Below are 26,368 nucleotides of genomic sequence, written 5' to 3'. Positions count from 1 at the left end.
TTGCTGAGATGGAACGCTGTGGAAGCACCTGCTGACAGAGAGATTGAAGCGTTTGAAGACGGTTGGACGGCAGGAACGCTCTCATGAGGACTGTGTCCAAGACAGCTCCTATGAATTGAAGTCTCTGAGTGGGGATGAGATGAGATTTGGGTAGATTGATCTCGAACCCCAGAAGTTGAAGAAACCTGATGGTCTGGTTGGTGGCTTGGAGTACTGTCTGAGATGAATTGGTCTTTATCAACCAATCGTCCAGGTAAGGAAACACCTGAAGGTGGTGGGAGCGTAGAAAAGCAGCCACCACAATCAGGCATTTGGTAAACACTCTTGGAGAGGAGGCAAGACCGAAGGATAGCACCTTGTATTGGTAATGACAACGATTGATCATGAAGCGGAGGTATTGTCTGGAGGCCAGATTGACCGGTATATGAGTGTATGCTTCTTTGAGATCGAGGGAACATAGCCAGTCGCCTTGATTTAGAAGAGGATAAAGAGTGGCTAGAGAAAGCATTTTGAACTTTTCTTTGACCAAATATTTGTTGAGATCGCGGAGATCTAGAATGGGTCTGAGATCTCCTGTTTTTTTGGGGACCAAAAAGTAACGGGAGTAGAATCCCTGTCCCTTTTGATCTAGAGGGACCTCCTCTATGGCATTCAGAAGGAGGACATATTGAACCTCCTGGAGAAGAAGGAAAGACTGATGAGTGTGCGAAGCAGACTCTTTTGGTTGACTTGGAGGAGGTAGAGTCTGAAAGTTGAGAGAGTAGCCGTGGTGGATGATGTTCAGGACCCACTGATCTGACGTGATAATTTCCCAACGGCTTATGAAATAAGAAAGGCGTCCTCCTATAGGCTGTGGAAGTTGGGTAGAAGGAGCAAGACTGGCTATGTTTTGGAGAACCAAGTCAAAAGGGCTGGGTAGACTTTTGTGCAGGTGTAGGTTTTACCTGCTGCTGTTGCTGAGGTTGTCGAGCAGCTGGTCGCTGTTGCCTCTGACGTCTAGGCTGTTGTGCAGTTTGAGGCAGAGGACGAGCCACAAATCTACGTTGGTAGGTTGATTGTGGACGAAAGGGTCTGGATGGTGGAGGCTTCTTAGTTTTAAGAAGTGTGTCCCATCTGGTCTCATGAGCTGATAGTTTTTGAGTAGTGGAGTCCATGGAATCTCCAAACAGCTCATCCCCTAAGCAAGGAGCATTGGCTAGCCGATCCTGGTGATTAACGTCCAGTTCTGAAACGCGAAGCCAGGCTAGCCGTCGCATGGCCACTGACATGGCTGTGGCCCTGGAGGTCAGCTCGAAAGTATCATAAATGGATCTTACCATGAATTTTCGGAGCTGTAAAAGAGATGAACAAGTGTGGTGAAAAGCAGACTTTTTCCGATCAGGAAGATATTTCTCAAAAGCAGTGAGATTTTGAATCAGCTGCTTAAGGTAGAAAGAGAAATGGAATGCATAATTTCCTGATCGATTAGCTAACATAGCATTTTGGTATAGCCTTTTACCAAACTTGTCCATAGATTTGCCCTCTCTGCCAGGAGGGACTGAGGCATATACACTAGCCCCTTTGGACTTTTTTAAAGTGGACTCAACTAAAAGGGACTCATGAGGTAGTTGGGGCTTGTCAAACCCAGGGATAGGAATGACCTTATACAAGGAATCCAATTTTCTGGGAGCTCCAGGAATAGTTAGAGGAGATTCCAGATTCTTATAGAACGTCTCTCTCAGAATATCATGGAGAGGTAATTTAAGGTATTCCTTTGGAGGCTGGTCAAAGTCCAAGGCATCTAGAAAAGCCTTGGATTTCTTTGACTCAGCCTCCAAAGGAATGGAGAGAGAGTCACACATTTCTTTCAAAAATGAAGAAAAGGAAGACACTTCTGGTCTAGAGGAGGCTCCTAAAGCAGACGGGTCCTCATCACCAGAAGAGCATTCTCCTTCCGAAAGAATAGGATCCTCTGAGTCACCCCATAAGTCAGGGTCCCGAACCTGAAAACTCCGGTCTCGAGATTCTGGAGTGGAAGGCTCTAAATGATGGGATTTGTGAAGAGACTTCCCCGACCTGCCTGATTCGGTACCGGGAGATGTCACTGTACGCACCGGAGCCGAAGTCTGTACAGCTTGATGGTGAGCTCTCGGCTCCGGTGCCAGAATCGGCATGGAGACCGAGGAAACCGACTGTACCGGTACCGACAAAGTGGATGTCGATAAAATAGGATGGTCCACTATCGGTACCGGTGGCTCAGACTGGACTGGTACCGGTAAAGTCGATGCCAGGACTGAAGGCAGGAGGTGCTGTAGCTGTTCTTTAAGTTGCGCCTTCAGAACAGCAGCTATACGCTCCTCAAGGGAAGGCACCGGTACCGTCTTTTTCTTTAATGGTACCTGTGGTGCCGCTCTACGCTCCGAGAATGAGGACCCCGATGTAGAGGGGCTCACCTCTATTGGAGCGGAGCGCTTCCGTGGGCGCCTCGAGGTCGGCAGGATTGGGCTCGCTGCCATCGAGACCGGAGGACGCTCCAACGGGGAAGGCTTCTTAGCCGGCTTACCTGGAGTCGACACCGCCGCGGTATCGCGTGGTGTCGAAGATGTGGGTGCCGACTGCGCCGGTGCCGATGTCGGTGCCGGTGTAGAATCAGACATTTCGGCACCAAACAATAATTTCTGTTGAATCTCTCGATTTTTAAGAGTTCTCTTTTTTAAAGTTGCACAGCGGGTGCAGGTTGACGCTCGATGGTCGGGACCAAGACACTGGAGACACCAATTATGAGGATCAGTTAGTGAAATTGGTCGTGCACACCGCTGGCACTTTTTGAAGCCGGGTTGGGGGGGCATGAATGTAAAAACGGCTTCAGCCAAATCGAAGGCCGAGGCCTCGATGGTGGCTAAAGGCCCCGCCGGGGCAAAACCGAAAATAAGGAAAAAACAATAATGTTTTTATTTTTTTTTTTTAAAAGAAGAAAATAAAGAAAAAAGGAAAGGAAATAATATTTCCTCAACAAGTTTTCGCGAGCGGGAAGTTTCACAAAAATTCTCTCACAACGGCCGTTGAGAGAGATGCGTCTTCTTAGCTCCGCGGAAACTAAGAAACTGGGGACCATCTGGATTTTTTGATTTGTACTGTACATTGTAGATTGTTAACTTTCTGAGACTGTACCTGAGCCACTATTGAAGAGGAATAAGCTAAATATTATTATTATTAATGTAGGTAATCAATCAACAGAGTCCTATGTGATTGCCTGGTTTGGTAAAAGGATATTCACATAAGCTGTTTAAAAGTAGTGTAAGCAGAATCACTTAGCCTGCTCACCTTTATCAGATGCTGAAGTGTAAACATCTAGGTTGAATGCAAATATATGATAAAAATGAAAAATTGCATAAATGAAGGTAGATAAAGACCATATGATTTATCCAATCTCTTAGAGATCCCATTTATTGTGGGATTGTGTGGTGCAGTGGTTAGAACTACAGCCTTGAAACCCTGCAGTTGTGGGTTCAAATCCCACACTGCTCCTTGTGGTACATTAGATAGTGGGAGCCCACCGGGACAGTTAGGGAATAATGCTTGAGTACCTGAATAATTTGTAATCCGCATAGAATTGTAGGATATACAGCATATAAATTATTATAAAAATATATACTTGTCTCAAGTTTTCATGAATTCAGATAATCTTCATCTCTTTCACCTCCACCAGGAAGCCGTTTCATGAATTCACCAACTTTTCCATGAAGAAGTATGTCCGCTGATACTTCTGAGTCTATCCCTTCAGCTTCATCCTTTGCTACCTCTTTCCAGAGCTTCCTTTTAATTGGAAAAGAATCGCCTCATGCATATTAATGCCATGTAAGTATTTAAATGTCTTTATCATCTCTCTTTTACTGCCTTTCCTCCAAAGTAAACCTAATGAGATTTTAAGTCTGCTCCTATATACTTCATGACAAAGACCACTAACCATTTTAATAGTTGTCCTCTGGACCAACTCCATTCTATTTATATCTTTTTTACACAATATTCTAAATGAGGTCTCACCAGAGCCTTAAACAGAAGCATCATTACCTCCTTTTTCCTACTGACCATTCTTCTCCCTTTGCACTCAAACATCCTTCTAGCATTTCTACCTGTTTGTCCACCTTGAGATAATCACATAGGCTTTGTTTACATTGAGCATAAGTTTCCAAAATGAGATTGTGAGACACGGGAAGACGTGAATGAGAAGTGTGTGAGGGGTTGATGTTTTGTGCAGGTTTCTATATCTGTATGCAAAAATGACGAGTGATGTGCATTTTTTTTTTTAAGTTTATTGAGAGATGAGGGCTGAGTGCATTGTGTCTATGAGGCTTTTTTTGTGCAGGCTTGAGAAAGTTTAAATTTGCATGCAACAGAGATGCTGCCATTGGTTGTTTTTGAGAAATGCGGTGTGTATGTCCTTGCAGATTTTTTGGTATCTTTTTCTCAGCATGTTGCATACGTAGCTCTCAAACATAAGTGCATAAATTAAGCAGAGAAGTTGGTGGGGGCATAAAACATTTCAAAGAACTTGCTGTAAAGCACACCAGACACAACTTAATTGTAATTTGATTTGTAGTTTTTCCATATCCTGTCAAGTTCTGTCACAAAACAAGAAGATTTTCGCATCTGTTTAAGGGAATAACAATTGGTCTGTCTGCTTTTTTTTTTCAAAGCTATATTAGTCAAAATAGTTGACAGCTCAAAAATAAACATATTTCTATTTTTTTTTATTTCCACTTAACTCATCCTACAAAATAGATTTTGATGCATTAAAAACACTGAAAGGAGCAGATTCTGTTGCAAACAGCATAAGCAGAATGGTCAAATGCTAGGGGTCATTTCTAAAGTCACTCAGTTTACACAGCCCTTAAAATATCCCAGAACTTTAAATTTAGGAACCAGTAGTAAAAATGAGCCCATTGTCAACTTCTTCCAGATTTCAATATTAGCAGGGTGGGGGGGAGGCTGAAAGCTTCCCTTCATTTATTATTAAAAAGTATCTGATGTTAAGGAAGGGACACTCCAAGACATAAATAGAGTTTGTTCCCTTAAACTATGATAAAATACAGTACCGTCAGCTCCTCAGTATGCAGCACACAGGAGTCCAAACTGTTCTTGATCAATCTGTAGTCTGTGTGACACAGTCTCCACTAAAAGAATTCGGGGGATGTAAGGACAAGTTCCGCTTGTATTTGATCTGCAGAGGAGATTAAAATAGAGAAAATGTTGTTGGAAGGAGTAATGTTTTCAGGGAACTGTGTAATACTAGACACGTGTCTGATGACAGAGCCAGAGAGTGGGAGAAACAGATTTGTGGAGAGAATAAATATGAGATATAAAGAATGAGGGCGTGGACTTTAATGGCAGAACATTATTTGATGCTGAAAACCTTAATAAAATGCAAAGTCTGTGGAAAATACAAGCTCTTTGTGACTAGAAAGAGTACTAGTAAATTCTTATAGCAGGAACTTGAATAAAGACAAGCAATTATTTATTTATTTTGCATTTATTTAAGGGTCTCCAAATAAACTTTTTTGTTTTGATTTAATTTATTTGAAATAAAATGAACAATACAGTTGAAAAAAAAAGAAGAAGTATTGCCTGTTCTTCCTTCTGCTAAAATTCAAGGTTCCCTGCACCTGCAACTTTTCTCACCTGGCAGTATCTTACTCCTTAAATTGAGTCTCCAAATTTCAATTGAGGTAGTAGCAAATCCCACTGGGTTCATATTTCAAAATGCTGTCAGCAGGGTTCCATACTTTGCACCATTTTATAATACGAACCATACTATTTCTACTACTAATCATTTCTATAGCATTGCCTGTTTGTGTTCAGTGGTTTTTATCATTAATCATTCTCGGCTATTTTTTGCTCCCACCTGCTAACTTTAAACTTGTGTGAAAGTTTTTTGCCTATGATGCTTTGGTGGAAGAGTGTGGGTGCACCTCTCCATTTGTCTGAGGCTTTTCTTTCACTTAAGTAATAAGCTAGATTTCTTGGCTTGTGTGGTGCTTTTGTTTTGGAGTGATATTTTTGAATTTTTGCATTACACTTCCCTCCATTCCTCCCTATTTTTTGTGCTGTACATTAAAACATTCAAGAGATAGTCCCTGTTCAGTAGAGCTTAAGAACATAAGAATAGCCTTACTGGGTCAGACCAATGGTCCATCTAGCCTAGATGGGCTAGTCTTCATAGTGGCCAATCCGGGTCACTAGTACCTGGCAAAACCCCCAAATAGTAGCAATATTTCATGCTACCAATCCAGGGTATGCAGTAGCTTCCCCCATATCTGTCTCAATAGCAGACTATGGACTTTTCCTCCAGGAAATTGTCCAAACCTTTCTTAAAACTAGCTATGCTATCTACACTTACCACAACCTCTGGCAATGCGTTCCAGAGCTTAGCTATTCTCTGAATGAAAAAATATTTCCTCCTATTGATTTTAAAAATATTTCCCCGCAACCTCGAACATTCCTTTTGCTGGAGTAAACAAAATCAATCTACACCACTCAAGTTTTTGTAGACTTCAATCATATCTCCCCTCAGCCATCTCTTTTTCAAGCTGAAGAGCCTTAACCTTTTAGTCTTTCCTCATATGAGAGGAGTTCCATTCCCTTTATCATCTTGGTCGTTCTTCTTTGAATCTTTTCTAATTCTGCTATATCTTTTTTGAGGTACGGTGACCAGAATTAATGCAATACTCAAGGTGAGATCACACCATGGAGTGGTTCAGAGTAGAGAGCTGCACAGGAACAGGGTCAATGGGAATACTGTGGAATCCACAATGATTCCACACAGTTCTCCCTGGGTCCATGGGGTTTCTGCAGGGTTCCCTCCTGGATCTATGGGGATCCCATGGGGATTCTCCCTGGGGTTATGAGGACCCCATGGGGATAGTGGCAACACAAGGAGCTCCTACATGTGTTACCTTGCTTGTCTAAGCAACACCTTCTTCTTCCTGCCTTCCAGCCACACTCTCTCCTCCAGAAAGTCGTGTACAGCACTCTCCACACTCCGCCTACAGCTGACCTGGAAGCCTTCCCTCTGACGTCAGAGCTGACATCAGAGGGAAGGCTTCCGGGTCAGCCATGTGCAGTGTGCCGAAACTGCTGCATGCAGTCCTACGAAGAAACAAGTGTGTCTTGAAGGCTGGAAGAAGGAGGCCAATCTGGATGGCTCTGGTACAAACCCACGGGAAGGGGGCACGAACTTGGGCCACAGAAAGGAAGGAGCAAGTGTGTTGGGACAAGGAAGGAAGAGAGGGGGCATGGGACAAGGAAGGGAGAGAGGGGGCATGAACTTGGAACAAAGGAGGGAGGGAAGAAGAGGGATCATGTTGGGACATGAGAGGGGCATGAACTTGGGACAAAGGCTGGAAGGAAAGAAAGAGGGTGCACTAATTTGGGACACAGAAGGGAGGGAAAGAATTTGAACGCAGAAGGAAAGGAGGGGCATGAACTTGGGACACAGAAGGGAGGTAGGAAAGGAGCATGAACTTGGGACATATGATGAAGGGAGAGAGGGAGAGGAATGAGATGCTGATAGGGACGTCGCAACATAGTCTGTGTAAACAATACTACCTCTGCAGCTACAACACAATCCTACGGTGTCCCTCAAGGCTCGATCTTATCCCCACTACTATTTAACATTTTTCTAGCTCCTCTCCTCACACTAGCCCAATCCATAGGATTTACTATTTTCGCATATGCTGACAATATTCAACTTCTCCATCCTATTAACACATCAAACATTTCTGATATAAAAGATATTAATACCAAATTAGACATTATCTACGATTGGTTATTTACAAATAAACTCTCTCTTAACCTAGATAAATCTCGAAGTATGCTATTATCTATCAAAACCACAGAATCCTTATTAGGTAACATTTCTATCAAATCTACACCAATTCAAATAGATACCAGAATAAAACTTTTAGGCGTCACTATCGACAGAGATCTTACCTTCCATGATCACATCAGCTCAGTTATCAAAATCTGTTTCTTTAAATTACGTATCATCCGATCTTTAACTTCTATACTAGAGACCAGCTCAATCACTATCCTGATTCATTCTTTAGTAATCTCCCATTTAGATTACTGCAATTCACTCCTCAACGGTCTACCCCAAAAAGAAATCCGACGCTTACAACTAATACAAAACACGGCAATAAAACTTATCTATAAACTAAGCAAATATGATCATGTAACTCCCCTTTTCAAAAATGAACATTGGCTTCCCATCACTCACCGTATCACTTATAAAATCATCATCCTAACCTTTAAAATTAAACTCTCTCATCTTCCCTTATTTCTAGATAAACTCCTCATTCCTCATAGTTCCCCACGTACATTAAGATCAACTGATCAAAACCTATTTTTCATCCCATCCATAAAAGAATTTTACAATACACGAAAAGTAAATTTTGCAGTAACTGCCCCAACCCTCTGGAACTCCATACCACTGTATCTCCGTAACGAGCCTCGAATTGACAAATTTAAGACAGGACTAAAAACCTTCCTCTTCCGCGATGCATTTGATATCATATAGAGTCTCACTTATTCCCTCTTCTGCAAACAATAAATAGCTCTAATATTAAAAATCCCCCTCCATGTTTTATCCTAACCCCACTGTCACCCTTTTCTATCTCCAATATGTAACTTTTAACCTTCCTTCCCTTCCACCCTCACTTTCCAGTTTGTCTTGTAATGTTATTTATGTTCACACAATACTGTTAAATTAATTATATATATACTTTTAGTATTATTTTTTTTTTTTCCTGTAATCTTATTGTAAACCAGCTAGATATTAATTTGATAGTTGGTATATCAAAATCAATAAAACTTGAAACTTGAATAGAAAGAGGACAATTGTTGGGCATAGGGGAGAAAGGAGTGAGGCAGAGATGCATGGGGAAGAGAAAGATGAGAGGGAGAAATGTTGGATATGGTGGTGGAGAGAGAACAGTGGGACAGACTGAAAGGGATACAAGAGAAAGGAATGTTGAACATGGTTGTGGAGTGAATGGAAGGAGAGATGTGGCATAGTGCTGGAGAGGGGTGATAGAAGGAGAAATGTTGGGCGATGGGCAGGCACAAAAGATGTTGCACACTGTCCAAGGGATAAGAGAGGAAGAAATGTTGGATGTGGTAGTAGAGGGGGTTGGGAGACATGCATCCTAGATCCCCTCCTCTTTCTCTCTTTCTTCCCCCACTCTCTTTGCAACAAGGGAGGAAATGAAAGAGAGTGGGAGACATGCTGCACATGTGGGTGGAGGAGAGAGGAAGAAATGCTATGCAGGAGCGGGAAGGGGAAAAAAGAGGGAGAATTATCCAGGATAGAAGGGAGTGAGGATGCTGTACAATGGGAGGGAGGGGGGAAATAAAAATGCTGAACCATTGTAGGAGGAACCAATGGACAACAACCACTTGAAGAAGAATTTGCAGAAGACAGGAAAGCATAAAAAAGAGAAACTGGAACCAACTTGATGGAAAAAAAATCTCCAGACAACAAAGGAATGTATTGACTGAAATGTGTTAGCTTTAGGAAAGATATATAGCAGATGTCTTTGTATTGTGTTCAACAGAAAAGGAAATGCATTTCTGTTTTTATTTCTCCAGTGTTAAGAACATGAGAACATAAGAATTGGCATATAGGGACAGATCGAAGGTCCATGTAGCCCAGTACCGTATCATGTTTCCAACCGTGGCCAGCCCAGGTCCCAAGTACCTAGCAAGATTCCAAGTATTAAAACAGATTCTATACTTTTTATCCTAAGAATAAGCAGTGGATTTTTCCCAAGCCATCTCAATAATGGCTTATGGACTTCTATTTTAGGAAATTATTCATGTCTTTTTTAAACCCTGCTAAGCTAACAGATTTCATCACATTCCCGGCAACGAATTCTAGAGTTTAATTACATGTGTGAATAAATATTTTCTCCAGTTTGTTTTAAATTTACTACTTAGTAGCTTCATCGCATGCCCACTAGTCCTAGTATTTTTGGAAAGAGTGAACAAGTGATTCAAAACTATCAGTATTTTATAGACTTCAATCATATCACCCCTGAGCCATCTCTTCTCCAAGCTGAAGATCCCTAGCCATTTTATCCATTTTAGCCTCTCCTCATAGGGAAGTCGCCCCAAACTTTTTATCATTTTTGTTGCCCTTCTTTATACTTTTCTAATTCCACTATATCTTTTTTGATTCAATTCCATTTCCAGTGGGGATGGGTTTGATTTCAGCGGGGATGGTCAGGGATGGATTTGATTTCTGTCTCTGTGCAACTCTCTAATACAGAGGGATTATAACATTCTTAGTCTTGTTTTATTTTTTATTTATCATTTTCATATTAAGACAATCACGTATAAACTTGTATAGAAAGTTTTAAGCATAAGATAATACTTAGAAAATTAATTATATAAAGAAACAATAAATGCTTAAACTTAGCTCTAGTCCCCAATTAATGGGATCCAAGATTTAACTTAACGGAATTAAGGAAAATTAATAAAGAATACAAAGGCTGACTTGGCTGAGGTCAAGCTGAAATAGTCACCTCATTACAATATCTAATATTGGGCTTTTTAGATCTTATCTTTTTCCTTCTCCAGTTGTGACAGTGATAGGAAAGTTGTTAAATGAACAAGTTCAAAAAAATACATATTTTTGAGAAGAGTAATGCACCACACACTTACAAGGATGACGTAAATAAAATGTCGCCCCTAGAACCAGAACCCCAGGTTTTAACAACAAGAATTCTGAAAGGTTTGAAGGTGGCCCCACACAAGGTGAGGTGGTTGCCCACACTTTAAATGCCTGAAATTTACAGGCAGAAGTTTAGCAGGAAAAAATATAAGAAGTCTGTTAGAAGAGGAGAGATGCCAGCTGCCAGTTCCAGTCCAGTGTGCACTGGGCCTTTCACCAGGGCAGAGACTGACAAGAAATAGAATTAAAAGCACAAAGGAAAAAACAAAAAGTAAAAGTTATTAGTAAAGATGTGGCGTGTCTTATTTGAGTGACTGTTTTAAACTTTGGACCATGTTTTGCTTCAGAGCAACTCAAATATTCTTACATGCAACACACTAGTCTAAAGCATAAAATGCAAACTGGCACAGATAAACTACAAAGACTTTTGATAGTACAATCTCACCAAGTTTCAAGTTTATTCATATTATTTGATTGAACGCTTTTCCAAATTACAAAGCGTTGTACAAAAGATAAAATAAGATTTAAAGAAATCACTTATACATAGTATATTAATCAAACATACAAGGGTAACTACTTTTAAAAACCACTAGAAACAATAGGAAAGTGGGGAAGAAATATAAAATATAAATATAAAACCCAAAATATTACTAGAACTTTTCACAACCGTGTCATCCAGTCTAAAACAATTTAAGGGTTCCAGAAGGTCTTTTGATTTCTATCTCACTCTGTCTATCAAGCAAAAATACAAAGTCTATTGATAAGTAAAATCTCACCAAGTATAAAACCCAAAATATTACTGGAACTTTTCACCAGTGTGTCATCCAGTCTAAAGTACAATCAATCTAAGGATTTTCCAAGGTCTTTTGATTTCTATCTCACTCTGTCTATACTGCACAAGGTCTTTTGAGTGGAAAATACCATCTTCTGCAGCCAAGAATCCTATTGCACAGTGCATACAAGGAAAAAAATTGAATTCTATTTACCCAAATGAAATCATCAGGAAGGACCGAGACAAGCCCCCAAAATGTAAGGTTTGAAGGTGGCCCTACACAAGATGAGGTGGTAGGGGGTTACGTGAGAGGCGGCCTTACACACGCCAAGTCCCAGGTTCAGTTCCCTCACAGAAGATTCACCAGGAGTAGAATCAAATAAGAAACACAGCCAGAGGTGATTGCATAAAGAATATATTATAGAAATAGGCTTACAGAAAAGCAATATTCATAAGCATTACAATTAAGCATTACAATTAATGAGAGAACAAAGCAGTTTCCCTGCCTTACAGAGTTCAGAGGCAAAGAGACACAGAGTCCGAAGTTCTAGGGAGAGCCAGAGAGAGAGAGAGAGAGAAAGAAAGGGGGATGGGGTGATGGTCTAAGTTGCGGGTTCCAGAGATCGGCCAGAGAGAGAGAGAAAGAAAGAAAGATGTACGGTATGTGTGTTGCAGAGAGGAGGCTTTTATAGCTTGGAATCTTATTCTGAATATAGAAACTCCTGTATTTCCCATTATCTTTCTGTTTAGAAATTGTAAACTGTTTGAAACAATGGTTAGTTTAATTCATAAGGAGGGTGTGATACTTGCAGGCATGGTAGATGGGATTAGTCTCTGGCTTCTTTGTCCCATTCAAGCAGCCTATCTTCTTGATAAACAATCCAGTCTGGCTGGATGATTAATGTATGTGAATTCTGTGCAGGAGCACAGAATTCTGCATCAACATTCCAGAGTCAGATTGATATAATTTCCCATAGGCCTTTGTTGACATTAGTTATGCCAACTGAAAATGCTGATTGCTAGCAATAGCTATGCTGACAAATTCTTTCCTACATTTTTGGGTATCCCTGGCCAAATCCGGATACATTTGTACTTTTAAACCTAAGAAATCCTTCTGCTTATGCTTAAAAAAGTTTTCATAAGCCAATTTTTGTCCGGTGCCATTACTACCATCAATGACAATGTAGCAGGTGTAACTAGTTCTCTATCAGACAACTCAAGCAATTCTGTTACATTTAGATCAGGAGCAATTCCTTGCTGCTCATTTTGTGGTTTTGCTGGCAAATAATAAACCTGAGATAAAGGAGGCAATTGTTCCTCAGTAATCTCCAATACCTCCATCATAAATCTTTTTAACATTTCCCTAGAAGTATGCACAACACTTCTAGGGAAATTAATCAATCTAATATTATTGGAGACGGAGTGTGACAAATTTTCTAAGGATTCTAATTTCCTCCTAAGATTGATATTGTCTTTTATCAAAGTTTCTTGAATCTTTTTGGACAAGGTCAATTCCTGATTCACATTATCCACCAAGGTTTTAGATTCAAGGATTTCAGTTTGTAGATTTTTAATATCAATTGCTTGAGCCTTTATTTGATTGTCCTTACGTTGAAATCGGGGATTTATTAAAGTAGGCAGATTTGCCACAAGGTCCCAAATAAGAGTCTAAAGATACCTCTTGGGGTTTTTGGACTTGAAGCAAAGAAACTATCCCAAAGGACTCCTGGCCAATTACTTCTGTCCCACGCTGTTCGCTTTCCTGGAAATATCTGTCCCCACATTGAGTCACTTCTTCAGAATCCAAACTCAAACTTCCATCCAAACAGAATAAGTCTGGCACAGCACTGCCCTCTCTGATTTCTCTGGCCTCATGGTCTTGCAGCGCTTGTACTCTTTGTTGCTGCTCCATCCGTGGTGAGCTGATAGTCTGAGGGCATGGGGGCGGAGCCCTAACATCGGGACTCAACATCTAATCCCAAGGAGACTGCCTCCATTCCGCTTTCCTGGGGTGTCTCCAGCAGGAATGTCTCTGAAGAGGTAGAGGGGGTGACTTACAAACGCCGCAAAAGTTCCTCTATGTTACCATAGCTAGCTCTTCCCTCTCCGCTTTGGCATCGTACATAAAAGGTAAAGTATGTATGAAGAAAAAAGAAAAATCAAGAGCGATCTTCCGAGCGTACAGCTCAGTCAAATCTAGCTGCGACCATCTTGGATCCCAGTTGTTTCAACATTCTTAGTCTTGTTTACCATCCCTTTTCTAATAATTTCTAGTATCTTGTTTGCTTTTTTGACTGCCACCACACATTGGGTGGAAAGTTTTACTGTCTTGTCTATGACTCCCAAATCTTTTTCTTGGACACCGACCCCTAAGGTACACCCTAGCATCCGGTAATGATGATTTGGGTTATTCATCTCAATGTGCATAACTATGCATTTGTCCACATTAAATTTCATCTGCCATTTGGACACCCAGTCTTCCAATTTCCTAAGATCTAAGATGCAATTTTTCACAGTCTGCATGCATTTTAATGTGATTCGGCCCTGACCCTGATAGAATTACCTGTTGCTCTCCCAATTTCTGTAGTTCTATAGTCAAGGGTTTGTCAGAGGAACCTCCCAGGATGTGGTAACTGGGTCAGCAAAACAGACTTCACCCAGGGCCAGATTCTCAAAACAAAAATCTGCCTTTAACGTGCTCGTTAAATAGGCTCCAGCTGATTTAGCATGCACGTATTTTAGCCATGGATTATCAAAACGGCTTAGGGAGGTCTTTTATGAGTTTTCTGATACTGCCATGCAAATGTAGTGCAACCAGATCAGTAATATTGAAATAATCACTCCAAGCGATTCTTTATATTTGCCAAATGATTCTCTAAACTGATCGTGCCACATTTCCATAAACAATTTACTTACAGGTCTGAGCTGTTGTTTACTTACTTTTTTATCAGTGACTGAGTGGTGATTGGCTCAGGCACTGACAGTAAAGTAACGCTTGACAGCTCAGAACCCCCCCCCCCTCCCATACAGCCTTCTTGATGACACTAGGCTTTGAGCCACCTATTAAAGTTCTCAGTATTTTGTATTCTTTCCTCTCCCTTTCCATAAGTAGGCAGTACTTGTCAAAATAGTTTTACAAAAGGTTTTATCCCCTCCCCAAGCCTCCATAAAGCTTTTTGCGCTGCAAGTCAGTTATTGTTGACCAAGTCATTTGTTCCAAGGTGGATAATAATATCAGGGTTCAAATTGTTTAAAAATAATGTGCTTAGCTATACACCAAACAGATCACTACATGCTGAGAATTTAACTCTACTGAAGACGAATGTTAACCCAAGGTTTGTCGAGACTGGCAAAATGACTTTATGCTGTGCATGAGTTAAAATATGGAACTCCCTTCCCTTGTAGGCCAAATACGAAACTGTAGTGAAAATTACTGTTTAGAAAATTACTCAAGACGCATTTGTAGATGCCTTTTTTTAGCCAATAATTTTCCTCTCTGCACGGTTGATGAATTATTCATAATTTTAATTATATAAGCCATGGGGCTCTTAATCAAAACAAAAAAATGTCTAAAAAGTGGTCTCAATGGGTACTTGGACAATCAAAAAGCCTGATCGTCCAAGTACCCCTAACCAAAGCTGGCTTTAGATGCATCTAAAACCAGCTTAGGCCTTTCCCCTACCTCTAAACGCTTAGAGCGAAAAGAGGCATTTTTAGAGGAGGAGAAAGGGCGGGAGGTGGGCCGACCTAGACATAGGCGTACAGCAGGTATAACCAAAACTTTAGGCTGGTTGCCTTATCGGCACTTATATGTTTTGACCAGTGGTGTACCTAGGGTATGTGGCACCCGGGGCCCATCATTTTTTGACACCCCCCATGTAAAAAAATATTTTTTGTAATAACCATGTAACGGAATAAATGGTCAGAATAGAAACAGGCAGTGAAAATTTTCTTATATTCCAAACATAACATAACATAAATTATGTCTGAATTGTCATGACATCAGAAGTGCATATGGAGTAGTTGCAGGTGATGCTTGGGACAATTCTGATTGTGTTAGTTCGGTTTTATGTGTTTTTTTAATAGAAGGGTTTTTATTTTTTTTTGAAGGTTTTGTAGTCTGTGATCGAGGTCAATAGGTTGTAGAGTTGGGGGTTGAGTGTTGCAGCTCGAATGGCTAGGAGGTTGTCAAACAGTTTTTTTCTTTTGACATTTTTGATTGGAGGGTGTGTGAATGGTGTGCGAGTTCTCCTATGTCTGTTGGAGGTGGATTGAATTATTTAGCTGAAAAAATTAGTTACCCCCTCATCCCACACACATTAATTCTCTTCCATTTTTGTTCCCATTATAAAAAATACTGATAAGTTCCCAGAAAAAAAATACATTAAAATAAGAAGTGAAAACAAAGGCCCTTACAGATGAGAACATAACATAAGAATAGCCTAACTGGGTCAGACCAATGGTCCATCATGCCCAGTAGCCCATTCTCATGGTAGCCAATCCAGGACACTAATACCTGGTCAAAACCCAAAGAGTAGCAACATTCCATGCTACCGATCCAGGGCAAGCAGACACTTCCCCCATGTCTTAATAACAGATTATGGACTTTTCCTCCAGGAATTTGTCCAAATCTTTCTTAAAACCAGATACACTATCTGCTTTTACCATAACTTCTGGCCACTTAATTTTTAAGTTTAGATCTTTCCTTTCAAACAGAGACCTTGCTAGATGTCAAATACAGCACAAGGTAACTTCACATGGACTTAACTGTGCAGGAAATGTGAATCTCCTCATACACCCACCATATAGTGCAATAATGTGCAAAGGTCTGTTTTTTGCTTTCGATCACTACATAGCCTAATGCCACACAAGCAGCACTGTTACAAGCATATTCTGTAGGTCAATGCTAAGGATAACAAAGTTTCCTTCCTTGGACCACAAGTAGATACTGATAAACCACTGGAAAAGATCCCAAAACAACACCCAAAGACCCACTCAGTGTGTGAACCAGTTGATTGGAGTGGACTAACTGGGGGGTGGAAATGGGCCCAGAATTTGCTCAGCAGAATTTCCCAGACCACCTCTTCCTCTCAACACATTGACAAGCTGCTGCCACCACCACCACTAGGAACACCTCACTGGGTAGGCCAGCTATGCTATAAACTTTATAAAACACATTATTATATTTTCTTATAAAGCACATATTTTAACTGAACTCTCTGACATCCTCAGCCTTTCCACTCACAAAAATAAAAGGAAGAAAAGTTCCCATTTCCTGCTGTCTCATGTCCCCAGCCTATACAATATTTTTTTCCTGCAGACCCTTCAAAAGTCTGACAAAATCCTCGTTTCACTTGCATTATAAAGTACTGAGGATGCCATCTCTCCCCAATCCCAGGTCCTAAAGTCTAAGACAGTAGCGCAAACTAATGCTGCCAGATTCAGGAAAAAAAATTTCGATTCGATTCAGCCTATTGAATTGGTTTTTCAATTCGATTTTCTTGCCCAGTTGGGTGATTTTTTTCAAAACTCCTGGTGGATTTTATAGCTTTTTCACCCCCTTTGGCGTCTCCTAACCACACTGGCACTGTCGTGTAAATAAAATAAAGAAACAAAAAGGACTTTTCCTCTCTCTGTTAAATAATAGCTCACGTTTGCAGTCCAACACCAGCTCTGGCAGGATACACATTTCAAATCTGACATATTATAATCGCAAAACAGAAAATAAGATTAATTTTTCTACCTTTTGTTGTCTGGTTATATTTCAAATCTTGTTGGTCCAAGGCTCTGGTTTTCTTCTGATAACTTGCTTGCCAGGGTCTCCTTTTTTCTTCGTTCTGCATGCTAACCATCCATCTGCCAACTCTGTCCTCCCTTTCCATTTCCCTTCCCTCCCCAGGAAGTCTGGTATCTTTCCTTTTTTTCATCTCCCTCCACAGATCCACCTTTTCTTAACTACCCTTTCATCCGGCATCTCTCCCTCCTTCCCCACCACCCCAGAGTCCACCATCTCTCCCTTTCTTTTCCCAATTACCCTCCTCTCCAGTATCTCTATCCCTTCTCCACACCATCCCTTGTGTCCAATTTCTCTCCCTTTCTGTTCCTTCCCTCCCTAAATCCCATGGTCCATCATCTCTCGCCCTCTCCTCTATTTTCAGACCCATTATTTCTTCCCCCCCCCCAAGTTTGGCATATGCACGTCTCTTTGAACACCCCCTTCCCTCCGTGTACTTCTAAACCAGGGTCCCCCCCAAAGGCCTGTCCCCCCTTAAAGGTCTGCCTGTCCCCCCCTTGAAGGCCTGCACCCCCCCTTGAAGGCCTGTCCCACCCCCTTTAGGCCTGTCCCCCCTTGAAGGCCTGCCTGCCTGTCCCCCCCTTGAAGGCCTGCACTCCCTTGAAGGTCTGCACCCCCCCAAAGGCCTGCACTCCCCGAAGGCCTGTCCCACCCCCTTGTAGGCCTGTCCCCCCCCCCTTGTAGGTCTGTTCCCCCCTTGAAGGCCTGCCTGCCTGTCCCCCCCTTGAAGGCCTGTCCCCCCCTTGAAGGCCTGCACCCCCCCGAAGGCCTGCACCCCCCCGAAGGCCTGCCCCCCCTTGAAGGCCTGCCTGCCCCCCCCTTGAAGACCTGTCCCTCCCCCTTGAAGGCCTGCACCCCTTGAAGGTCTGCACACCCCCTGAAGGCCTGTTCCCCCCCTTGAAGGCCTGCCTCCCCCCCTTGAAGGCCTGTCCCCCCTTGAAGGCCTGCCTGCCTGTCACCCCCCCCCCCCCTTGAAAGCCTTCCTGCCCGCCCACCCGCCCCACCCTGAAGGCCTGATGCCCCGACCCACCCCGAAGGACCGCTCGCCCCCCTGGCCTCCCCGCACCACCTATGAAGCAGCCGCAGCAGGATCACGATGTCAGCGATCCCTGCGCTGCTTAGGCGCTGTTTCCTGCACCACGGTCCCGCCCCTTCTCTGACATCAGAGGAGGGGCGGGACCGCGGCGCAGGAAGCAGCGCCCAAGCAGCTCAGGGATCGCTGACGTCGCGATACTGCTGCGGGCTGCTTCGTAGGTGGTGCAGGAAGGTCAGTGGGGCGAGCGGTCCTTCGGGGGTGGGGGGGGACTGAACGGCAAGGCCCGGAGCACCCCCCTCAGGGCTGGCACCCGGGGCAGACCGCCCCTTCCGCCCCCCCTTGGTACGCCACTGGTTTTGACTTAGACCAAGTCAAAACAGGTATATGTGCTGAAAAAGGGGCTGCTGAGTTGATGGTGGCTGCCGCGATGAACTCTGCGGCCCCGGCAACCTGCCTACCACCCCCGAAAGCGATCGGGCCAGGAAGGTGCCCAAGCCCTCCTTGCCCGGCGAAGGCCGACACCCCCACCCTGACAGCAATCGGGCCAGGAGGGAGCCCAAGCCCTCCTGCCCTCAGCGCCCACCCACCCCCACGATTGCCCCCTGAACCCCCGATAGCCCTCCACCCACCAACCTCGCAACCCCCTGCCGACCCCTCGCCCCCCAACCCTCCTGTACCTCAAAACCAGTTGGACGGACGGGTCCCAAATCCGTCCGTCCGGCAGGCCCCCCATCCGTCGAATGGTGGGCCTTAGGACCTGATTGGCCCAGGGATCTCAAACCTCGCCCACAGGTGGGGCTTGAGGTGCCTGTGCCAACCAGAATCAGCCCAGTAGCCTTAGGCCCTTCCTGTGGGCAGGGCCTTAGGCACATGGGCCCAACCCACCCAGAGATGAATCACTGCATGAGGGTAAAAATAGGAAACAATTAGAGTTCTCTAATTGCATGCAGACTCTGTCTGAATGGCAACTAAATACCTTTTTGTATTATATGAAATATTGGTTTGAAAGCAAAATTGATATTAACACTCTCATATCCAAAATTGACAAGGGTGAATTTACCTCAAAGAATTACCTTTAAAACACGTTAAAACTGCAGTAAAAACAAGGCTTCTCCAATAGGCACACAGCCCCTGATTCCAACTGGATTGGCCCAAACTGAGCACCCTCCCTGATACTTGCCTCTTATCTTGATTTGGTATGAATGTTTCCTTTGCTGTCCAGCAGTGGCGTACCTAGGGGGGGGGGGCGGGCCGCCCCGGGTACCAGCCCTAAGGGGGTGTTCCCGGCCTTGCCGTTCAGTCCCCCGCCACCCCCGAAGGACCGCTCGCCCCACTGACCTTCCTGCACCACCTGTGAAGCAGCCCGCAGCAGGATCGCGAAGTCAGCGTCAGCATCCCTGCGCTGCTTCCTGCGCCGCGATCCCGCCCCTCCTCTGACGTCAGAGGAGGGGCGGGACCGTGGCGCAGGAAGCAGCGCAGGGATCGCTGACGCTGACTTCGCAATCCTGCTGCGGCTGCTTCATAGGTGGTGCGGGGAGGCCAGGGGGGCGAGCGGTCCTTCGGGGTGGGTCGGGGCATCAGGCCTTCAGGGTAGGGCGGGCGGGCAGGCAAGCAGGCTTTCAAGGGGGAGGGGGTGACAGGCAGGCAGGCAGGCCTTCAAGGGGGGACAGGCCTTCGGGGGGGGGTGCAGACCTTCAAGGGGTGCAGGCCTTTAAGGGGGGCAGGCAGGCCTTCAGGGGGGTGCAGGCCTTCGGGGGGGGTGTAGGCCTTTGGGGGGGTGCAGACCTTCAAGGGGGTGCAGGCCTTCAAGGGGGGGAACAGGCCTTCAAGGGGGGAAAGGCAGGCAGGCCTTCAAGGGGGGGACAGGCCTACAAGGGGGGGGGACAGGCCTTCAAGGTGGGACAGGCAGACCTTTAAGGGGGGGATAGGCCTTTGGGGGGGGACCATGATTTAGAAGTACACGGAGAGAAGGGGGTGTTCAAAGAGACATGCATATGCCAAACTTTGGGGGGGGAAGAAATAATGGGTCTGAAAATAGAGGAGAGGGAGAGAGATGATGGACCATGGGATTTAGGGAGGGAAGGAACAGAAAGGGAGAGAAATTGGACACAAGGGATGGTGTGGAGGAGGGATAGAGATACTGGATAGGAGGGTAATTAGGAAAAGAAACGGAGAGATGGTGGACTCTGGGATGGTGGGGAAGGAGGGAGAGATGCCGGATGAAAGGGTATTTAAGAAAAGGTGGATCTGTGGAGGGAGATGAAAAAAAGGAAAGATACCAGACTTCCTGGGAAGGGAAGGGAAATGGAAAGGGAGGACAGAGTTGGCAGATGGATGGTTAGCATGCAGAAAGAAGGAGACCCTGGCAAGCAAGTTATCAGAAGAAAACCAGAGCCTTGGACCAACAAGATTTGAAATATAACCAGACAACAAAAGGTAGAAAAATTAATTTTATTTTGTTTTGTGATTATAACATGTCAGATTTGAAATGTGTATCCTGCCAGAGCTGGTGTTGGACTGCAAACGTGAGCTAGGATTTAACAGAAAGAGGAAAAGTCCTTTTTGTTTCTTTATTTTATTTACACCACAGCGCCAGTGTGGTTAGGAGAAGCCAAAGGGGGTGAAAAAGCTATAAAACCCACCAGGAGTTTTGAAAAAAATCACCCAACTGGGCAGGAAAATCGAATTGAAAAACCAATTCAATAGGGCTGAATCGAATCAAAATTTTTTTTTCCTGTATCTGGCAGCATTAGTTTGCGCTACTGTCTTAGACTTTAGGACCTGGGATTGGGGAGAGATGGCATCCTCAGTACTTTATAATGCAAGTGAAACGAGGATTTGGTCAGACTTTTGAAGGGTCTGCAGAAAAAAAATATTGTATAGGCCGGGGACATGAGACAGCAGGAAATGGGAACTTTTCTTCCTTCTATTTTTGTGAATGGAAAGGCTGAGGATGTCAGAGAGGTCAGTTAAAATATGTGCTTTATAAGAAAATATAATAATGTGTTTTATAAAGTTTATAGCATAGCTGGCCTACCCAGTGAGGTGTTCCTAGTGGTGATGGTGGCAGCGTGTCAATGTGTTGAGAGGAAGAGGTGATCTGGGAAATTCTGCTGAGCAAACTCCGGGCCCATTTCCACCCCCCAGTTAGTCCACTCCACTCAACTGATTCACACACTGAGTGGGTCTTTGGGTGTTGTTTTGGGATCTCTTCCAGTGGTTTATCTCCTTCTGGTCCAAGGAAGGAAACTTTGTTATCCTTAGCATTGACCTACAGAATATGTTTGTAACAGCGCTGCTTGTGTGGCATTAGGCTATGTAGTGATCGAAAGAAAAAAACAGACCTTTGCACATTTTTGCACTATATGGTGGGTGTATGAGGAGATTCACATTTCCTGCACAGCTAAGTCCATGTGAAGTTACCTTGTGCTGTATTTGACATCTAGCAAGGTCTCTGTTTGAAAGGAAAGATCTAAACTTAAAAATGAAGTGGCCAGAAGTTATGGTAAAAGCAGATAGTGTAGCTGGTTTTAAGAAAGATTTGGACAAATTCCTGGAGGAAAAGTCCATAATCTGTTATTAAGACATGGGGGAAGTGTCTGCTTGCCCTGGATCGGTAGCATGGAATGTTGCTACTCTTTGGGTTTTGACCAGGTATTAGTGTCCTGGATTGGCTACCATGAGAATGGGCTACTGGGCATGATGGACCATTGGTCTGACCCAGTTAGGCTATTCTTATGTTATGTTCTCATCTGTAGGGGCCTTTGTTTTCACTTCTTATTTTAATATATTTTTTTTCTGGGAACTTATCAGTGTTTTTTATAATGGGAACAAAAATGGAAAAGAATGAATGTGTGTGGAATGGGGGGTAACTAATTTCTTCAGCTAAATAATTCAATCCACTTCAAACAGACATAGGAGAACTTGTGCACCATTCACACACCCTCCAACCAAAAACGTCAAAAGAAAAAAACTGTTCGACAACCTCCTAGCCATTCGAGCTGCAACACTCGACCCCCAACTCTACAACCAATTGATATCAACCACAAACTACAAAACCTTCAAAAAAGAAATAAAAACCCTTCTATTCAAAAAACACATAAAACCGAACTAACACAATCAGAACTGTCCCAAGCATCACCTGCAACTACTCCATATGTACTTCTGATGTCATGACAATTCAGACATAATTTATGTTATGTTATGTTTGGAATAATGGTTACATATATGAGGTTCAATAAAAGAAAATTTTCACTGCCTGTTTCTATTCTGACCATTTATTCCATTTCATGGTTATTGCAAAAAAAAAAAAAAAAAAAATTTTTTTACATGGGGGGGGAGGGGTGTCAAAAAATGATGGGCCCCGGGTGCCACATACCCTAGGTACGCCACTGCTGTCCAGTGATTACATTTGTTTTCTATATGGTGTTTGTTTGTAAACCACTTTGCTCCGCATTCAGTCTAAGTCAGTGGTCTCAAACTTGCGGCCCGGGAACCACATGCAACCCGCCAGGTACTATTTTGAGGCCCTCGGTATGTTTATTATAATCACAAAAGTAAAATAAAACAGTTTCTTGATCATATGTCTCTTTAGCTATAAATTACAATATTATTATTAAGACAGCCAAAAGGAAAGATTTATAAATTATAAAGAGTTTTACTTCATGCAAAATTGTCATTTCTTTAATAAGACATTAACTATTTTTTTCTGAGGCCCTCCAAGTACCTGAAAATCCAAAATGTGGCCCTGCAAAGGGTTTGAGTTTGAGACCACTGGTCTAAGTGGTTTAGTAAATATGAAATAAAGATAAAGAAAAATACTTGTCTATTGTATGGTGAGGTTAAACAAAAATTTAGCACTAAAAACCAATCTTTTTTTTTGGGGGGGGGGGAATATTCATATCTACTTTATTGGAAATAGCAAATAGAAAGATATTTTAAAGAGTTAGCATTGGGCCCCTTCTTTTTGCCAAAGATTGGAACCACATTGACAAAACGGCAGTTGTACTGCATGTGCCGATTGGCATGCCCTGTCTTCTTTTTCTTCTTCTCCTGCTTGGCAACTTTGGAAGTTTGACCTCTGACTTTCCCAGCACGGGCTAAAGACCCATGGACTTTACCACCGAGCATATGGCCGGAAACCTCCAGGGTGGCTAGTGCGCTGATGCCACATTGCTCAAGAGTTGCCTTATCTTCTAATGATGTTTGCATTTGCTCTCCTGAATTTCTTTCTTTCTTTCAATTTTTATCCCGTCCTCCCAGTAGCTCAGAACGGCCTACAAGCAAACATTCACAGTGGAGTATATTTGGACAGTACAAAGATTATACAGTAGTTCAAGTATGGGGATTATACAGCAATTTAAGTACAGGATAAGAAAGGACTATATAGTAATTTAAGGAGACGTTCAGGATGGAGGGGGAGGGGAGAAGGAAGGGGCGTTTAAGGGGTAGATCGCAGTTGTCATTTTAGTTGAAGAGGAGGGTCTTTACCGCTTTCTGGTACATCAATGAGTTCTGTGATCTGATTTGCGGGAAGAGTTGGTTCCAGATTTGGGGGATGAAGTGGCTATAGGAGCATTTGCAGACAGTTTCTGACAGGAGAGACTTTCCTGGGGGATGCATAGGCGTTTCTTCATTTCCGAGCAGAGGGGACAGGTGGGGGTATACAGGGATAGCTTGGATTCTATGTAGGCTGGAGTGGTGGCGTAAATTCTTTTATGTGCTATTACCAGGGTCTTGAATGCGTAACGTTGGTTAATTGGAAGCCAGTGTTCTTCGCGGAGGGCTGGGGAGATGGGGTCATGGTAGTTGAGGCTGTGCAGGAGGCAGATTGATGCATTTTGTACCCACTGAAAGTGCTTGAGATCTTTTTTGGCTACTCCATCAAATAGGGAGTTGCAGTAATCCATCCTGGAGAGGACATAGGCGTAGAGGAGTTGGGCCAGGTCAGGTGTGGAAATGTAGGTTTTGATCCTTCTCAGTTGGTGAAGGTAGTAGAAGGAGGTGGAGACTACTTGAGAAATGTGGGTGGACAGGGACAGGTGGCCGTCTAATGTTACTCCTAGGCTGCATACCTGATCTGCTGCTGTTAGTAAGGTGGAGTCCCATGATAGTGTTGGGCGTGTGTATTTGGTGCTTTTTTTCCTGATCCATAAAAGTTTGGTCTTGGAGGCGTTCAGCTGTAGTTTGTTGTTAGTCATCCAGGTTTTCATTTCGGAGAGGCAGTGTTGGAGGTTGGTGATTTGGGATGATCGGTTTTCACCTAGTGGGAGGAGCAGCTGGATGTCATCGGCATAGGAGTGGATTTTAATATTATATTTCTGGGCTATATCAATGATAGGTCTGATGTAGAGGTTAAATAGGAGGGGGGATAGAAGGGTGCCTTGGGGAATGCCATAACTGATAGGCTTAGAGTTAGATTTGTGCAGTCCTAGTAGGACTGTTTGGGTTCTTTAGTGAAGGAAGGAGGTGAACCATTGGAGGGCAGAGTCTTTGATTCCAAGGTTATAGAGTCTGGATAGGAGGAGGTGATGGTTGAGAGTGTCAAAGACAGCGCTGAGGTCAAGTAAGACTAGAAAGATGACGGCAGATAAGGGCCATAGCCCACTAGTAGGGCATCGTCGCCTTTGTTGAGTATCGACCTGTTGTCATCATTGATATCCAGGAGTACCGACTCTGTGCTGTGGTCTGTTCAGAAACCAGATTGTGCAGGGGACAGGGCAGCTTGTTCTTCAATGAAAGGGTGTAATTGGTGGAGCACTATTCATTCTAGGAGTTTGGAGACAAATGGGAGGTTGGTTAGGGTCGAGGGTGGGTTTGATAATAGCTGACTTCCAGCTGAGAGGTACTGCCCCCGTGGAGAGGGAAGAGTTAATGATGGGGAGGATAGATTCTGCCATGGCGTCTTTTGTGGACAGTAGGAGGCTGGATGGGCAGGGGTTGAGGATGGTGCTGGAGGGCTTGAATTCTCTCAGGGTTTCGAGAACCTCAGCTTGGGTGGCCAGATGAAGTTGGGGGAGAGCGGTAGAGGATGGGGTATTTGGGTTAGGTTGGAGGTGTGCTATTGGGGGGTTGGTGCTGGTGGTGGTGTCAAGATTATTGCGAATGGTTTGTACCTTGGACTGGAAGAAGTCCGAGAGAGTCTCACTATCAAGTTCTGTTGGGTTGCTATGGCTTTTTCCTTGGGCGTTGGTGAAGAGTTGGTTTGTGAGGGCAAACAGTTGTTTGGATCTAGCTGGGATTATCTGTAGGATGTGAGAGTAGTAGGCTTTCTTTGCTTCTAGGATGGCAGCTTTGTAGGTGACAGATGTGTTTTCCCAGTGAGCTTTGGTTTCTGAATTTGGGTGTTTGATCCAGTTTCTTTCTGCTTTCCTCAGTGATCTTTTATGGATCGGAGGTCGCTTTCCTCAGTGATCTTTTTAAGGATCGGAGGTTCGCTGGTATATTAGGGAGCAGGTGTTTTGTTAGTGGTTATTCCTGTTGTTTTTGTCTGAGCGAGGCTGTTATAGAAGGATTGGATGTTGTAGTGCCAGGTGGAGGCTGCTAGGTCGATGGAGTGGGGATGTTGGGTGCAGGTTTTGTTTAGATTGTGAATGCCTGCTGCCATGACTGAAAGGTTGACTGAATTAAGGAGTTGATGTTGGGTGGGTGGGATAGGGTCTTTCCGCAGGGCTGGGGTAGTTTCGTATGGGAGTTGGAATTCAATGAGGTGGGGGGTCTGATCATGGGACAGGTGTAGTGGTGCAGATTGTTTGTTGAGGCTCTGCAGTCAGGTTTCATAGGGTGAAGATGAAGTCTAAGATGTTGTCTGTTGAATGAGTAGGGGTGGTTACAGCTTGGTGAAATCCCAGGTCGGAGAGGGAGGAGAGGAAGTTGTTGCTCTGTCCTGAGGTGTTGGTGTAGTCTGGGAAGTTGAAGTCTCCCAGGATGGTCACGCGTTTGTGGGAGATGGATAATTCGATGATGAATTTGAGGAGGGACTCTAGGGCTTCTGCTGGGGAGTTGGGGGCTCTGTAAAGTAATATGGAGGTGATTTTGTGTTTGTGGCCTATGGTGAAG

At 43.7% G+C, this 26,368-nt stretch overlaps 1 protein-coding gene across 4 annotated transcripts in view; it reads right to left on the bottom strand.

Moving 5' to 3' along the window:
* LOC117356363 (retinol dehydrogenase 7-like) overlaps nt 1-26,368 on the bottom strand; it is a 69,269-nt gene that overhangs the window by 32,631 nt on the left and 10,270 nt on the right. For 2 of the 4 annotated variants that reach the window (XM_033935479.1, XM_033935480.1), the window contains exon 2: nt 5,076-5,200. The gene's annotated coding sequence lies outside the window, so the exon portion shown is untranslated. Of the gene's footprint in view, nt 1-3,634; nt 3,796-5,075; nt 5,201-26,368 lie in introns of all 4 variants that reach the window. The other 2 variants (XM_033935482.1, XM_033935481.1) reach the window with 2 other exon arrangements.

The sequence above is a fragment of the Geotrypetes seraphini genome, chromosome 3, assembly GCF_902459505.1.
Source record: "Geotrypetes seraphini chromosome 3, aGeoSer1.1, whole genome shotgun sequence".
NCBI classification, from domain to species: Eukaryota; Metazoa; Chordata; class Amphibia; order Gymnophiona; family Dermophiidae; genus Geotrypetes; species Geotrypetes seraphini.
Note: the sequence above shows the minus strand (reverse complement) of the source record. Positions and strands in the feature narration are given on the sequence as shown.